We start from the raw sequence: 13,176 nt of genomic DNA, 5'->3' as shown, positions 1-13,176 counted from the left end.
AATCAAACCTTGCACCAATGGGAGGAAATCTCACTTGCTAAGATATAGCACCAATAAAGATATGGAAATTCAGCTTCTAACAGGGAAATTCAGTGAAGAACAAAATACAAATTCAGTTTAGCAAAGGATTTATTTTATAAGAATCTCACCTATGAAAAGTTGTAAGGCTATAATATAGTAACATTGCTGGTTGGCTAATCATTCGACAATCCATAAAAGTTTTCTAGAGAAACTTGATTCTAGGCTAAATTTTCTGGAAAATTCCAATTCATCCTGGAAGTTAAACAGCAACACCTAATACTGACGAATGAACTCAGTTTAGCCTAAAACGGCCTAAACGTTGCTCTGGCAACAATGAAAACGATTGCGTGAGTCAGTTAAAGAACAAATTAACAATTCGTTAAATACACTGCAAGATTCTTAAATTACTCCTTTAATGTAACTTCAATCTTGTTGGAAATATGTTTCCCCTAGTATGCCATGACTGTTAATAGCAAAATCTAGCTCATATCAGGTAGAATAGTAGTGTAGTTTTTAATCATCAGCTAGCATTTTATAATTTGTCACGAACATCTAAAACTTCCCTCAAACAAATCAAGGGCTGTCCTAGTAATGATGATGAACAACTTCTTCCAGTGAAACGTTAGCATCATTCAGATAGTCAATGATGATGATGACAGTGTCGTTCCCAAGGAAAAGGGTGGACGTTCAAGTACTGATTGACAGAGGAGAGGGAGCAAAGCAATTCAACAACTGAAACTATTCTAACTACTGATTTTCATAAACAGCATTGTTAATCAATTAAAATAATAACTGATTAATAAATTACGATTGTGTTCTTAAATGTAATGCTAATTTTTCTGACTGGACTATTAAGCGTGGGATTAAACAGAAGAGAAGCTGATGCATCTTGAAGAAGAAATGGAAAAATAAACCGAAATGTAATTAAAATGTTTTTTTTCAAAGATAAACCAGTTGAATGAATTGCTATTCGCGTAAGAATAACATTTTCATGGCTCAAGTTTCACCCGATCAGTCTTAATGGATTTTTATCAGAGAACTTTACAACATCATATCGCCGGCGAGCAGGCTCAATTCTTTTTTATCTATTCAACATAAAATAATGTGGCACTCCCCCACTTATATAGCATTAATGAACCTATTAATCTGAATTCGGAGCGCCGTCATAACTACATTTTTTATTATACAAGATTTTCCAGCCAAAGACAGGTGCTCACATAATCACGTAGGGCAAGATAAGCGAGAGAAAGAGCGAAGCGTCTTCTCGCATTTCAATTATTAACGTGAACAAAACTCCTTGGTTTTTGAACACCATCCGACAGTGTGTCGTCAGCATCTTTCTGAATCTACTTTTTCCCTCAACTCCCACACTGTTTCGAAACGGAACAACAGGAGGAATTGAGACTGTGAAAATCGCGTGTGAGATTTGTGTATTGATTCAAGAGTAGCCCAACCTTCACATCTCCGCTGGATCGAGAGTAGAGGATCGGAGGAGACAGCACTTGGCATTGCAAGCGGACTGCCGAGAGAGAGAGAGAGAGAGAGAGAGTGAGGCGCGGAGTGAGCGAAAGAGAGCGCTCGCGTCAGTGGTGCGCTAGGTAGTTGGTAAGCGAGTGCACGTGCGGAATATACGCAACATCAATTTTTTTGCTCCTGACTGTGAGTTTCTGTGGCTCTCTTCGTATTCCCAGCGAAAAGTTTACAGAAAGATTCCCTCACACGCCTGACTTTGATGCCTTCTTGGGACAGAGAGTGCAATTGCTTTTCTAAAAGATGCATGGCAGGGCGAGTTTTTATCAAGCATGGGAAGGAGGAAGGATAATATAAGCATGGGCTTGTTTCCTCCGCAGCGGTAGTAACAAGAGAGGGGGATAGAAGTTTGATCAATTAATTTAAGCGGTGCTCTCCAGTCACCTGCTGCCACTTTGTCGTCATTCTTCACTCCCCCCCTCCCCCCACAGATAAGACGTGGACATTCTCTTTGGAATCATAATCAAACGCTCCATGTTCTGAGGCCGGCCTGTTTTTTTTTTTTTTTTTTTTTTTTTTTTTTTTTTTTTTCAGATTTATCAATCTCTTTGAGTCCGAATTGTGCAAACAATACACCGATACCATTTTCGGAATTGTGGTTCTCTTATCGGTATCCTGAAAGGGCAGGCGAAGCAAGATTTGATCTTCTCCTATTGCTTTGCTTCCTCGTCAACGACCATACAACAGAAAGTGAACTGTTATCCCACGTGATGGACGGACTACTACACAGCATCTTCAACCGTCAGATTGTCGTTAAGACTTCGACAGATCAAGATGTAAACTGGTGTCAAGATGGGTGCAGGAAGAGAAATTTCAGGGGTCTTCAACTGGAGTCGGTGAACAAGTAAGTACTTTTAACTATACTTTAATTTATGTGTAAGTCAGTCCTGCTCGTGAGTTTCCACTTCACCATTAGATGAGTTAGTTACGTAGTATTTGCTGCTATTCAACAGTAATTCTAAGTAATAAATAATTTGCTCCATAATGTGTGTGGAGATAGCACACAATTATTAATGACATTTATTTTTGTCATGTAATATGAAAAAAAGAAGGATTTGTTTTCTTTTGTTTTCCCTGCCAACTTGTAGACGTTACCATTTTCTTCTTCTTTTTTTCATGCTAACATAATAGAGGTTGCAAATGAGACTACGACGACAAACTCTAAGGGTTTTAATTATTTGGAGTGACTATCAAACTGAATCAGTACCTGCTTTGCCAATCAAAAATGTAGATTTTTCAGGATTGAGATGGTTGAATATGCACTGTTTAATATTCTAATCCGTAATCGATGTTTCTAATTTAATTCAAAATGTTCTAAGCTTCTTCATCTCTTCCGTCCTGAAGACGGACTGTGTCCCAAATGAATATAAACCTTCCACCGTTCTCTGTCCAAAATAAGCTCTTTCATATGCCAAGATTATAAAAGCTTGGCTTGTCTGTAATTATTATATCTAGCAACCTCAAATTGAAATGTAATACAGTTCACATAAATATGTTTTATTTCATATTCTTAAACGAAGCAAAGGTCGTTTTTTATAATATGGTCCGTAGTTGCATTGTTACAATTGCGTAGTTACAATGAAATGCGGAAACCAAAAAAAAAAAATTATAATATCCTGTGGGTTGTTTGTTCCGCCGTCTGTAAACCTATCATTTTATTTTTCTATCATTCTGATAAATTTTATCAGAATCAGTTGATTATTCTCTTGTAAACTATCTAATACTAGTATGTTAATGCTATAATCTGTCGATACATCCTCCGGCTAATATGTCTGTTTATGTGGGATTATATGCGAAGAAAAAACTTCACATGAGATTAACTTACTTTCGGTCGAAAAGCTCTCATAAATTTTTTCGCGTCCTTGGTGATATTCAAGAACCCAAGTCTCTCTAACCAAAGGTCAAGATCGGTGTTCTGCTAGCGTGAGAAAGAACTGTTAGAAGTGTAAGTTTTGAGGTTTAATCGGGATTAAGTCATTTTATTTCAAAATACAAATTATCACTTTGTATCAACAAATTACTCTCATAACCTGCTATAATAATTACAGACAAGCCAAGCTTTTATAATCTTGGCATATGAAAGAGCTTATTTTGGACAGAGAACGGTGGAAGGTTTATATTCATTTGGGACACAGTCCGTCTTCAGGACGGAAGAGATGAAGAAGCTTAGAACATTTTGAATTAAATGCCCACTAGAAATCTGTGCTAAAGATCTCAAAGCAATTCACATAGGCTTGTAATGATCGCTTAGTTTGCATCCCTCTCCTCATTATGCAGCCCCGTTGAAGAAAAGAAATCTGAAACTCCTAACAAATTATACTTTGTCCTCAGATCTGTTCTATTTTCAGAACTAATTTTTACCATGCATATTTTCTTCTTATTTTATAAAAATTTGTTTGTAAGTAATATACTATAAGTGAATTCACTTAAAATCTTGAGTCATTTTAGCTATTTATTAAGAAAGTAAAATAAAGAAAACGACACCTAACTCTAGTAGAGATATTTTAATTAAAATATACTGTTATGGAGGTTGGATGGAATCGACCATGAGATGCGATGATTAATATCCTTGTAGGGTAATTGATGGCAATGCTCTAGACAATGAAATTTTAACTGAGGCTCGGTTATTGCTGTTACCCTCCTGCCATGATCAGAGCTTTAATAGCCTAATAACACCTTATCCCTACACTGTCCTCTACAGATAACGGGGAAGATAAAAAGCATTCTTGCTTCGCCTCTTTAAGCCAGTCCTTATTAGGACTATACGGATGGATGGATGAAACCCTGGGAGGGTAATGGATGGCAATGCGGTAGCCAATGAAATTCTGAGACTCGGCTATTGCTGTTACCCTCCTGCCATGATCAGAGCTTTAATAGCTCAATAACACCTTATCCCTACACTGTCCTCTACAGATAACGGGGAAAATGAAAAGCATTCTTGCTTCGCCCCTTTAAGCCAGTCCTTATAAGGGCTATAAGGAACACTGCCGTGATAGGACTTAGATTAGGTGCGATTCATGGTAACGGATGGCAATGCTGTAGGCAATGAAGTTTTAACTGAGTCTCGGCTATTGCCGTAACCAGAGCTTATAGCTCAACTAGGGGGGGGCTGCGCCTACGGCGCCCAATCCCCGGAGTTCCGGACTGGTAGGCCGGTTTCCTTGAATTCTGATGACTCGAATTTTGAAGACTCGATCCTCAGGGTAGCCCCTGAGTTTCAAATAGTTATTTGAAACTATAATAAAAAAACGTTACATAAAAAAGCTTATAGAGAGATTAGATAACACCCGGCCTACACATTTTCTTCAATCAGATGAAGGAATAAAGAGTCATGGACTCAGTCCCCCCCCCCCCCAAAAAAATGCCCTATTACAAACCATCTGGCAAGCACGATATTACGAACTATTTATTAGCATAGTTATCTTAAATTCAGACGCGAGGTTGCTAGGTTAGAAGTACAGTTACTGAAAATATTTCCCAAATTTTTTATATAGATATTTCATGACTGAAGGTAAAGTTGGTATAACGAAGAGAACTTCGGTACGTTCTTTGGAAAGGTATTGAAATTTATAGTCGGTGTTGCGAATTTACATTATTCTAAAGAAGCTTGTAGCCAGTGTTGTTATCTCCATGTTCCGCAAGGTGGGAGTTATAGCTTTTAGTCAATCGGATATCGCGTTGGCATCTATAAATACGTTTAAGAAACGGAACTGTCTGTTTGTCCAACCGGATAAGCTGCAGTAACACAGAATGTGACAGATGCCCGGTAGCAACAAATGGGGAATTTAAGAGAAGTTAAAATTAGTCTGATCTGGTTGATAGTTTGTAAGTAGCTAAGTTTCATAAAGTCACAAGACACAATCCCAGAAAACCTTTAATATATGGGATGGAATCCTCTGGCATGATAGAATTTGAAGAGAAATAGTGGATATTTTTTTTCAGTGCTTTTTGGGTTGTAGCGATTTATCAGAGAGGAAACCTCATCTTAATAGACATTTCTTGCTGAAGAGATGTTTTTGTTTGAGAAGAACGTCTTGAAAGGGTAGTGTTCCATTTAAATCTTTTTTTGTAGCGAAAATTCTAGTCATTAATGTTTTTCAGTAATATAAAAATTCAATCTTCTGAATTTTCAGCTGACATTCCCAACCTTTTTAAACCTGATATGATTTCAGAATATTTCGGGTGAAAATACCTTCCTTAAATTCTAAATTGAAGAGGAGGAATGTAGTCAATTCCTTGACAAGTATAAGAGATATCCATGATAATTATTCTGCTTTATCTTCAGAGTACCTTCGGTACTCTGAAGATAAAGCAGAAGTAATGAGAAAATTTGGTCATGGAGAGATGAATGAGAGAGGAGAGGACTTGATTAAGGTTTGCAAAATAAATCAACTGTTAATCACAAATACGCTATTCTACCATATACTACAACACAAATACATCACCAAGCAATGAAATCAAAAACTGTATAGAATATATAATCGTTAATAAGAAATGGAAACATTCCTTCCAAAATGACAAAACATTAAAAAAGATTGAAATGGATACAGACCAGGAACTGCTATCAGCCAAGCTAAAATCTGTTTAAAAAGAAAGAGAATAAATTCCCCAAAACAAAAGAAGATAGACATCTCAAAACTCAAAGATAGCTTGATAAGATCTAACTATCTGAGAACATTGAAAGAAAAATTAAATAATCTTGCTTTAGATACAGTTTCAGAGTTTTGGAAAAAAGATAAAGAAATTATTAAAGAAACAGCAACAAAACACTTGGGCTACCAGACAAGAGCAAAAGAAGATTGGATACACCAGAGATTTTGGACTTATGGGAGAGAAAACGAATATGTAAACTAACCTGTCAAAAGAAGATAATGAAGAAAATAGAATATTATGCGGAAATTTGAAAAAGAAATAGACAAAGAATGCAGACTAGCAAAAATCACATGTCTAGAAGGAAAAGCAGGAATGTGTGAAGAAGCATACAAAAACATAACAAGACCATTTATGAAATAGTTAGAGATAACTAGAACATACCCAGCCCAGTTTCAATATTATAAAAGAATGGAACTACAAGTAGCAGCGAAACAATAAAAGAAATATGGACTAATCATTTTAAAGAAACAGCGGCTGAAGAAAATATAGATCGAGATGCCTTCAACCCAGAAGAAACTTCTGACACAAAACACATCCTAAATGAAGAAATACTCAGAGCAATCAAACAAATGAAAAAGCACCAGGCATAGATGTTATTCAAAAGGAACTTCCGAAAAAAAGGGGAGGAAATCATGATAAATGACCTAAGGAAACTGTTTAACAAAATACTAAAGGGAGAAAATTTACAAACAGAATGGAGAACGGGTCAGATCATACCCATCCACAAAAAAAGGAGATGTCAGGTCTTGCACTAATTGTAAACTTATCCTTCTAAGCAACTTCTATAAAATATTTATCAGCATCCTCCAAAACAGAGTTATATATGAAGAACAAATTGAAGAAGAACAAATTGGATTTAGAAATAGGAGAAGCACAATAGATGCAATTTTCATATTAAACAGATTAGCAGATCTTATGAGAGACAAAAACATAAAACTCTACTGCTGTTTTATTGACTTGAAACGAGCTTTTGACTCAATAAAAAGAAGCAAACGTCATTAAAATTCTAGAAAACAGAGGGTTCGACAAATACCTATTAAATTTTATCAAGAATTACTATTCAGAAAGAACCACAAGCTGTATTGAAATATAAAAACATAGAAACAAATCAAATAGCAATTAAAAAGGAGTTATGAGGCTGTCATCAGATTTATTCAACCTGCACCTAAAAGAACTAGTAGACGAAGGACTACAGATGTGCGAAGGCATAACTGTAAATGGAAGAAATAGAACACATTTAAAGTATGCTGACGGCATACAGCCAAGAAAAATTAGAAGATATTCTGACCAAGCTGCATCAAACAAATAACAAATATGATATTTGTTATTTGTTATAAGTCAGAGAAGAACTGAACTTTAAAGAAACAATAATTGAAGCACTTATAAAGAGCCAACTAAGCTGGTTTGGACATGTTTTGAAGAATGAACCCGGAACCGCCAGTGCGCATATAAAAAGTTTGTTCCAACAACTGCGGTTAGAATTCTGTGCAGCAATAAAAGTCGAAAAAAAGTCAGTAAAGCAAATTATTTAACAGGTAAGGAGCATTTTTGCATAAGTATTGAAACTAATATACAACTTGGACCAACTTCAGCTTTACAAAGTAAACCAAACCCAGCAAAAGCATTTGGTTTTAGTTATTTTTCCGCTGCTGTGCAACAAAAGAAACAATTCAGTATAATTCTAAATGCGATTTCTTTCAAAAATACATCTCGAAATGAGAAAATAAACCTAATTCCTCTTTCTCTTACACAGCAATGGAAAAAGGGCAGATTGAATGCTGGTGTATATAAAAAGCATTCCTAAAACATCAAGGATAATGTGCCGAAGGTAAATCAAGGGGTGCATACCTGCATAATACAAGAAAGAGAAACATTTCAGTTAAAGTCTCTTCTTTTGAGATGCATGCTTTGAGTTGCAGAGAACACACACGATGCGATGGCTTTAGAAGAGGAGAATGACTGTTGACGAATCTGCATCTGGCTAACGGGACAAAAGCTCAGACGTCATCAAATATAGTGAGCGCATAATCACGTATTTCATTTCACGTGTCTTGTGGCTTTCGAAGAAACTGTTTTGCAGGAGAAAATCCACAAGTTTTTGTGAGAGAAACCCTTCAATCTCCGGATGAATGACAGTGGACAGCTCACCTTCATCCATTGAACTAATTGCATCAGTTTGAATTTCATAGGCTTATTGATAAGCAAAGCAGAGTCTTCCGTGTTGATCTTTTTCAATTTTCAATTTTTTTTCTTTTCTAACAAAAAAAATCTCCTTATACATAATAACTACTTTCTTATCGAAAGCAGTATTGTTGCGCATAACGATCTCTTGATATCATCACTCAATCATATACAATACTGAGACTGCATAGAACCCTGCTCGTTTGATGTCAAACGTCAACAAAGTCAACAAAAGAGCTGGGTTCAAACCAACTGTGAGCGGTTTCCTATTGGAAAATATTCAACTACTTTTGACAAAACGGGAAACGGGATTATCGCTAATTTAATTATCAGATTTTCACTGCAGGAAGTCTCTGAACATTTGAGGTTCCAGTAATATTTTGAAGCCAGTACAGAGTGTAGAACAGCCTTCGTTGCATACGCAATATCAACGATGTCTATAAAAAAAGAAGGGTTCGAATTTCTCCCACAATACCGAGAATTTATATAAAGGAATATAAATATTCTCTTATTTAAATTAGCTGTTACTGATTTGCCTTTTTGTCTAAATAAATAAATCAAAATAGCAGCCAAATTTCCTTAAAGACAAATAACGAAAGGGTGTCTAAGCACATTCAGAATTCTTTGCAGAAGAAGCCAAGTCTGAATGTGTTTAGACATTCCTTAATATCTTTCCAGAAGGAAATTTACTCCAAAACTTCCAACGAGAGGGCGTTGCCTGCATGAAGATTCAAAAAACAAATTTAGCTCCAATCCTTCCGGCCATAGCAACACTGTTATGTGTACAAGCTGATATAAGAAGGAAGTCATGACGCTAAAAGACGCCAAACTGTCTCAGAAGGCACTCAACATACCGCCTTCATGCCGTTTCAGGGGCTCACTTTTGTAAATAACCATTGGCGGCAATGGAAGAGACAAATTGCATAACGCGCACACAAAAAAACATTTTTGCTGTCGTCATTTCCCTCAAATACTTAAAACAGCTAGGAACTCGAGAGCGGCGTGTATGTTAGCTTCACGGATACAACGAGCGATGCAAAAAGCTTTTCCCCAGTTCTTTGGCAAGACACCCCTGGGCCGTTCACAAAGAAACAAGCCGCAGTGAACAGAATGCGTTCTCGTTTTCCTCGTGAGTTTTGCCTTTAAAGGTTCTACTGTATATTTCTCATGTCCGAAGTATATTTCGTCCAATTATAAGAAATCGACTGTCACGCGCAGCAAAGCAGAACCATATTGAGACTAACCCAAAAGAAAAAAGACGTTGAAATGAAGATAAATCTATTTTCATTTTGATAAAGGAGAAATAGCAAGAATCGAGTACCGATGCATTCGAAATAATGATGAATGTTTTATTACATTATTAGTTGCTTACCAAACACATTGTTTATACAGTGAACAATGTGTTTAGTAAGCAACTAATAATAATTGTTAAGCAACAATGTCATTGTTGTCTAAGAAATACATAAATAATAAATAATAAAATAAACATAATAAAATACAAAGTTGCTCCTGAAGCATCTTCACGACTGTGCAGAGTTTCAGACATTCGTTCAGCCAGAGCAGGATAAAGCAAATCATCTAATAGGTGATACGCATTGTGCAAAACTCACTTAAAAATTAAGATATAAGGGATTTTTTACCTTCAAAACTCATATTTATACCAAATGTACGGCACATTGCGGCACTCTCTCAATGTATGTTATGCATTAACTTTTATTACGATAGCATTATAAGAAAAGGGATCAGATTGTTCCCCTTTAGTCTAGATTACGTATCCCGAGTGAAATGTAACAATCTGAATGTTATTACGCGATTAAATCTTAAAACGAAATCCTTTGATGCAGTTCAGGGGGCAAGAGATCAGACGGGATACGTTGATGAAAAGGAGTAAAATTAATTGTCGAGACTCCGAGTGGCAACACGTGAAAATGATTTATGACTTTAGAGAGGGCTGAACGAAGGAGGAGATCGATCAGATAGCCGTATAATTAAGCCTTTTAGTTCCTTGTTTGTATACAAACGCGATATCGGCATGCATAAAATTGGTAACATGTCAACGTCTAAAATGAAGCTGGTTAACCGAAAGGAGGCTGAAGATTATACCAGGTTTGGGAGGAAATGAGATCTTTAATCATTTCCGATGCTATAAGAAACTACAACGGTAAATATGTTGCTCGTTGATCGATAGTTATTAATAGGAGTCGCACGAGTTGACAGACTTCTAATTAAAGGGTTAACTAGCAACTAGCCTGAGTGTGGCAAAATGAATGCTTACATCATATTAAGGCGTGGCCTAGACAGCGTATGAAGTCCTTAAGACAGCTAACATCAAAAGATGGACCATTTTAATGAGTTCGTTTCATAAGAAAATGGGGGGGGGGGCTTTTACTTAGTTCTGCAAAAGAAATATTTCACACGATCTTTTCGACTCAAACGAAAGTTCAATCCTTCGTTTGTCTCTGGTCTGTGTCTTAAAGAGGTGTTGAAGTAATCCTCATATCTTTGAAATCACTCAGTATATTGCTAAGAGATAGATCGGTCCGATGGAAAATGAAATCATTGTGATCGCCTCAATTTATCGCGTGACTTTATTTTCAGCAGTTGAATTCCTCTGTAGTGTGTGTGTGAACAACAATTAGAAACCCATTACGTGGGCTTGGCGCATGCGGTTGCTGTTCACGAAGTCCATTTTAACAAGCGGCTGCGTACACTTTTTTCTGAAATTGGGTGATGATATATATATATATATATGGTAAGTTCACAAGCGAGCTTACGGGAATACACTTCCGGCATTCACGATGCAACTCGTGAATGTCGGAAAGTGAACTTTTTTTTTTTATGAACTATGGCTATGATAGTCTAGTTCTTATTTCCCGGTCTAGTTAATGAGATATTAATTTCTAAGAGTATTGAAATGTTTTGTTCCATAGTAACGATAAACATCAAATTATTATTGTTGATATCTCCATAGAGTCTGTAGCTCATCGCAGGAAGTCCACTGACATTCCGAAACCGAAATACTGATGGATGAATCGTCAACCTCGTTTATCAAGTCGTACGTACACCTTACAGAATAATATTGTAAAACAGAAAAAAATAATTGTCGACACAGGGAACATTGTAATCTGCAAGAAATTTAATCTCCATAGAATATACGTTTCTTGCGAAAATAGCATTTCTCAAGAAAGGACCTGTTTCGATGAATTCTGAAAAGAAACTGCTTTGTATACGTTTTTCATGAACTGCCATTCGTTGAATGGTTTTCAACGAATATTCACGGAACCACACAGATTGCTACGGGAACACATGAACTGGAAAACAAACCACGCCATGAGGATTCGATTAACCACCAAGTTTCTTTGCAATCTTCATACTCTTTTTATTAATCCAACTATAGACCCACTCAAGAGTTGGGGGGGGGGAATACAAAGAAATCTATTTCCGATAGCACTTAAGAATAGAGATACTTCTATATTTCTTCTTTCTACTCTCCCCATCATTCCACCCTATAACTCAGTCGCGCTATCTCGAGTTTAGGTTTACGGAAGGTCATTTACGTAAAGGGAAGGAAGAGTGTTTGCCAATCTATACCAGTTTTCGTTTCTTGAGCAGATAAATATTCCATCTTAATAGCCTTTTCAACCTCCAGAAAGTTGGTGTCTTTTTTTGTTTTGATGTACTGTACCTAAAACCTCCCTCAGAATGCCTGATAGTATTCAACAGAGGGATATTGGCTAAATAGATCTTCTCCTCCTCTCTCTCAGTTACTCCCTCCAGTTGTTCTTCCAAAGATGCTGCTCCGATGACCTGGCCTCTTCTATTCCAACATTTTCGTCTAATCGTGTGAACACGAGCAGTTGCTGGCCAAAACCGATATAGAATTCAGTTCTAAACGTACTAATCAAACTTATCATTCTCCTTTAATGCACGTACATTTGCTATTTGGAATAGTATTTTCCAATCATTACAACCTTCATCTCTTTAAGAAACACATAAACAAATTCCTTTCTTCTCTCTACACACTTCAGGTATTTCATGATTCGGACTGACACACACACACAAATTTAGCATCGCATGTACATTAGTCCTCGGCAACTAAAGCTGACTGCAGTCTTCGACTGTAAACCAACCTTTACTTAATCATCAGCAGGAAGTTCCATTTTACATTTTGTTTAGTAATAGTTTTTCTCTAAATCAGAACATATTTAGTAGAAATAATTTCAATTGAACGGAAGTATGCTTCTGTATAACTTAAATGTTTTTTTCCTTTTAATTTTAGGGTTGAATTAGGAAAGCAAGTTCTGAATGTGAAGAAGGCTACATCATCGGCTGTGTAAATAATGGAGACGAAGATTAATGTTAAAAATCATGGAATTTATTTTTAACGCTGTTCTCTATGATTTCTCAGTAATAAATTTTTGTTATCTAATAAGAAAAGTCCTTAACAAATTACTTAAGTTAATCTTTCATAACAAATTAGACGCTTGTATGTAAGTGGTTCTGCACGTCTCACAAACTGTTTTAAGTTTAGTTATTAAAAACTTAGAATTTACTTGAGCGTTTTATATAAATTTAGATATCCTGACTGGAAAAATAAAATGAGGGGAAATAATGTTACACTAATAACTAGAAGGGTTTTATCATTTCTGAAGTGTCCTTGTTCTTTTTCAAAGTTTGTGGTTGTGTTCTTTATGACTTCCCGTTATGGTTTAATTCATGGTACTTGACACATTTTGATTCAAACAATCATTTCGGTCTTCTTTAATAATATTCAACCCAAGACCAATGGAA

At 36.2% G+C, this 13,176-nt stretch overlaps 1 long non-coding RNA gene across 1 annotated transcript; it reads left to right on the top strand.

Moving 5' to 3' along the window:
* Window positions 1-2,120: 2,120 nt before the first annotated feature.
* On the top strand, window positions 2,121-12,729 carry LOC150104600 (uncharacterized). Its single transcript, XR_016548567.1, has 2 exons — window positions 2,121-2,395; window positions 12,665-12,729. It is a non-coding gene; the product is annotated as an uncharacterized LOC150104600 (long non-coding RNA).
* The last annotated feature ends 447 nt before the right edge of the window (window positions 12,730-13,176 follow it).

The sequence above is a fragment of the Typopeltis vanoorti genome, chromosome 7 (assembly GCF_054136105.1).
Source record: "Typopeltis vanoorti isolate ZY-2024b chromosome 7, IOZ_Tvanoo_1.0, whole genome shotgun sequence".
In the NCBI taxonomy this organism is placed as follows: Eukaryota; Metazoa; Arthropoda; class Arachnida; order Uropygi; family Thelyphonidae; genus Typopeltis; species Typopeltis vanoorti.
This window is presented reverse-complemented; position numbering and strand designations above follow the sequence as displayed.